Raw genomic sequence first — 5233 nt, 5'->3', positions numbered from 1 at the left:
ATAAGACAAGTTCTTGCTGTGAATGCCTTAAGGAGGAACCACAGATTGGAATTCAGTTGAGCACCTTCTATGAAAATAGAGATAGAATAGAGAAAAACTAGCAATGTCTCTTTTGTGAGAAAGGCACTGTAAGGAACATATCAGCTCATGCTCCACTAGATTTCTGAATTGATTTTGAACTTTGTCTCGGCACTGAAGAATGCTCTGAGCGGTATCTTCCCAGATGTGGCAGCAGTGGTTTTTTTTTTAATATTTGCTATCAAATAGACATTTATGTAAAATAGTCAAAACAAAGCTAAAATTATACATTCCAATACGATTTGTAAAATCCAAACTACTTTAAAAAAAAACTAAAAAAAAAATTAAAAAATTTTGTTTCAACTGATTGCTATAAATTAAATATTTATGTATTGCAATTAAAAAAAGGACAAAAATTTAAAAAGACTTAATGCCAGTTTTAAAGTTGAAACTGCTTGCAAAATATGTCTCAAAAACATATTCTTTAGTATAATAAACAAAAGAAAAATAACCAAAATAAAAACAAAAGTCCAATAGAATTTTTTGAACTCGAAACCGTTTCTAAAATTACTTAATTATAACGTTTTCTTTAATAATAATAATGACCAAACGAGTATAGGCACAATATAAGCAGAAAAAAATCCAAATTTTAAGCTGGCTTAAAAAAAGGCTAAATTGTGGCTACGGCTAAATACAATTTTTGATGGCCAAACAGTTTCCAAAAAAGGTTAAATTTGGCCTTAAAAGGGCCAAACTTCACCACAAATCTGATTCCGATATACACTGCAACAGAACACATCATTTTATTGTTATCATATCACAATTCATTATTATTATCTTTTTTTTTTACCTTCCGCGATTCAGCTTTATTGGTCAACACATTTGAACCTTGCTCTGGACATATTAATCTCGTTCAAACATAATAGAAAGCCATGAAAAATACCTGGCTTTTTTTGAAACATTAGATTTATAAAAGAAAAGCTGTTACAACTAATGTTGAGACGATTAATTGGAATCAGAAAAATCAACCTTTTTGGAGTGTCAGAATCAGAAAAAAATTTTCAGCATAATTTCATATTTCCACAAAAATGATTCTTTGAATTCTTTTTTAACGTAATTTTCCATTGCTGATAAACTTATTTGTTTTAAACCACAAGAAAAAACTAAAATCTATAGATTATAGTAACAAATTTAGATAAAAAATGGCATTCCACTTCCTCCCTCTCCCCTTCTCTCTTTGTTCCTCTTTCTCACTCTTTGTTCATCCCCTCTCCCCTTTTCCATATTCTCTCTTTCTGCATCCTCCCACTTTCTTTCTTCTTTTCTGTCTTTCTCACCTTCTGTGATTTCATCTTCCCATCTCTTTTTCTTCCTTCTCGCTTTGTACACTTATATTTAAAAAAAAAAAATTGGTTAAAAATTTTTGGATGTTACATTAATTTCTGAAAATTTATAAAACATACCCAATTAAAAAAATATCTTATAGACTTAGATGAGATTCAAACGTCATAAAAACTACTGCCTTAGTAATGCCTATTCTTTTTCAACCAATCAATTATATATTTTTATTTGAATACGAATAGGCAAACTCCAAAAACACCAGAACTAGATTTTCTTTTGAAACTGATTTGAGAAATACTTCAAATGCATAAAACCAGCTGAGCATGTGGGGTCCCCATCCACAAGTGAAAAATTTACTTTCACTATGACTAATGTTTGTGCAAATCTTTTAAAAATCCAAGGCATGGTTATTGAAAAAAGTGTGAACAAATGAACGATGAATGATTTGGGGGCAATTTTACCCCTATAATGGCCTCGGGAGGGTGGAGGGGGGCAACCAGTTATCATGGAAAATCTATTCTGGAAAACATTTACTTTCACCATGACTGTGCAAAATTTCATAAAACATCCAAGGTGTGGTTACTGAGAAAAGTACAAATAAACGAACAGACGAATGAACAAATGGGAGTGAATTATAAGGTTCGATCCCTCCTTTGTCAGGGGACCAAAAAGACAAAATAAATAAAGGCAATTATAAAAACAAACTTTATAGGACATTTTAATTTTATTAATCCACAAATTAACTTTTTTTTTTTAAATTTTACATTATTTACAATCTGCCTGCTTGTTTGATAACATAACATTTCAGCAGATGGACTCTCCAGCCTTCTTTGGGTTTCTCTTGCTCTAACTTTCTGAAAACTCATCTAACTTTCGAGAAAGTTTATGCAGCTCATTAAAGTTTGGTTTGTCAAACATGCCAGTTTAAGTCCGAGTTTGGGGAGAGTTGGTCAGTCTGCTTGCAGATCTCATCAGCAGTGCCACATTTACATATTGGCTGTAAACAAGGCTTCCAAGATGAGGGGAACCTCAAAAAGTGCCCTTTAGTTTGGTAGCTCTGATAAAAATTATTAAAGATATTAGAATAAGAGAGATTTGTATATTTTCAGAATTGAACTCAATTGAAATAATTTCCACAGAACTTTCCAGTAAAGTGTAGGTATATTGTTAAGCTGAACTAAAAACCAATATTTCTTCAAAAGTGCTCAATATACGTACAGAACTTTGATATAAATAAAATTAGATAAACATTGTAAGGAGTCTACATTTCAACATTTTCATGTTTCACCAGGATTCTAAGTGAAACTCAGAGTCAGAAAATAAAATTTTCTCAGAGTGCCATCAAAAAGACAGGAAAAATGACCAACCTCTTTTCCCCTTTAGATTCTTTTGGAAAGACTACTTACTTCAACGACTATTTAATATATTTGCGCACCTCTCCCATCTTTGAGTACCCAGGACCTGCCCAGCTGACAACCCAAAGGGTAATTTAATCCCACATTATTTGGTTTGGTTGTTTTACGGCACATCAACCCTTTTCAGGTTATTTAATGCCAAATCCAATTATTTTGGAAATAGTATTCATGTTGCATCCAGTTTTTTTTTTTTTAGGTTTTTATACTTCGAGCTTTTTGTATCTTCTTTGTAGTGTTTGGTTTATTTGTTTTATCGTGGATTTCATCATTTTTGTTCCCTGCCCTGTAGAACATGAATGAGTTTTGCAATGGGAAAGGGAAAAGAGTTACAGTATTAATGTTTGGTACATTTTAAGCGAGGAAATCAGTCAGGAAGTGGGGGAGAAGAGAAAGGTGAAATGAGGAGGAGGAAAAGGTGGGTTGTTGTTTTTGGTTTTGTTTTTGCAGAACATAATTAAGTTTTGCAAAAGGAAGACAAAAAAGCATCAATGCATTTCGTCTCAGGAAGCCAATATCTTCAGACAGCCTGATCGGGTAGCACCAGCCACATTATTTGGTGTTGGTTACTAAGCAGATAGAAAATAGAAAATAAAAAGTGAATAAGTGTTTTTAAATATCATATCCATGCTAGCTTCTTTTTTTTTTTTTACATAGGCATCATCACTAATCAAGGCCCAGAGGCCACTCGAGGATAAGGGTTCTTAAGTTAACAAAGCTAAAATTCGTTATTCACCTTACTTGTTAATTCAGTGAATTTACTTGTATTTTCACCCAAATTAATCTCTTCATCTTAACTGGATAATGCATATGCATACAAATACATATGCGTGTATAAAAATGTATCCCATACGTGCATATATCAATATTGCAATAAGTAAAGGAACAAACAGAATAAAAAATAAAGTATACATAAATGCAGGGTGAGTCACGGGAAACGGATGCTTTTAAAACACTCCTTGCTCTCCTTGAGTAAGGGATAGGAAATAGCGAAAGGTACTCTTTAAACCTGCTTAAGAAGCCATTGTTGTTATTTGTTTATCTTTTACATTAAATTTTGCTTTAGTTATTGATTTTGAATTGCTTTTCTTTTCAGTTCATTACTGCTGAATTTTGTTTTCCTTAAAAACATCCGATTCCCTATGACTCACCCTGTATATAAATGAATTAAAATAGAGTGTAACGATAAATTTGTCGCTCTAAAGAAAACAACACTAAAATTTTATTTCAAAACTTATTGAAAAAAGTCAATTCAGGTAACTTGATTATGCAGTAGAGTTGACATGTATTCAATGCAGCCGCTTTCAGCCCCAATCATCATCTCGATATGGGTTCGAAACTGGGAGCATGCCTTTTCTACAAGCGCTGGCAGAAGCTCGAGAGAAGCTCAGTGGATGGCAGTGATCAGGCTGGCTTTGGTGTTGTGGGAGCTCGGGTTGGTGATGTTCTTGATGTATGGCCAAACGAAGTAGTCCAACAGGTTCAGGTCATGGAAGGAGGTGGGGCCAGTGAGAGAAGGATACAAAGTCGTAGCACTATTGCTGAAGCCAACCCTGGGTCTCTTTGGACTTATGGGGCAGTGCCAATTCCTGCTGCCACACCCAGGGTCTGCCAGCAGCCACTTAATTGCACCAGGGGATCACCACATCCAGGTACACTGTTGGTGTTGACTTTCAAGCTGACTTCAAAGATGTGAGGTGACATGATGTGGCCCTCATTTGAAACCATACCAAAGAACAGTATCCGTGGCCGGAAACTTTGTTGAGCTGTGCCCTCAAGCATTAAACCGTCCAAATTTGCATTTTGAAGATGTTCTCATAACTTGGCTCGGTAGAGAGCATGAGTTGTACAGTGGCACATCTCCGATCTCGCACATTGAACATTGTGTCACTTATCGCTCTTAAGATTTGTACCCTACTAGCAAACTAACAGATGGTTGGCAGCAAAAAAAAGAAAACCAGTTTTAATCAATCAAAAATGGAATCATGTCATCTTTTCTAAGGTTGCAATCTTATTGTTCCACACTGTACATAAATCAATTAAATCCTGAACATATTTAAACACCTTCCCTCCACATGCAGTCATAAGTATATATATATATATATATATATATATATATATATATATATATAGGGGGACGAAGCGTGAAAATGTATTAAGTACCCGTAGAAGTAAGCGGCCCACCCTAACAACCAACAAGGATGAGGTGTTAGTGCCTACCAAAAGAATTTAAAGGGAATAAAGGTTGATTGTTCTCCACATTTTTTCGGTGAGAATGATGTTTTTCGATAATGTATGGTTATTTGAAAATATCTTGCATTTAACGGATTTTGGATTAAAAAATTGAAATGACCACTTTTTTGTTTTTTTAAGTGAAAATTTACTTTTTAATAAAATTCTTCTGCTTTTTTATCACAAAGAACATGAGGCAAATAGAAATTCCCTTAATATATTGCTATTCT

Source organism: Euprymna scolopes, chromosome 10 (assembly GCF_053919585.1).
Source record: "Euprymna scolopes isolate OS-2025 chromosome 10, ASM5391958v1, whole genome shotgun sequence".
Classification (NCBI taxonomy): domain Eukaryota; kingdom Metazoa; phylum Mollusca; class Cephalopoda; order Sepiida; family Sepiolidae; genus Euprymna; species Euprymna scolopes.
The sequence above is the reverse complement of the archived record's forward strand: the minus strand, read 5'-3'. Positions refer to the sequence as shown.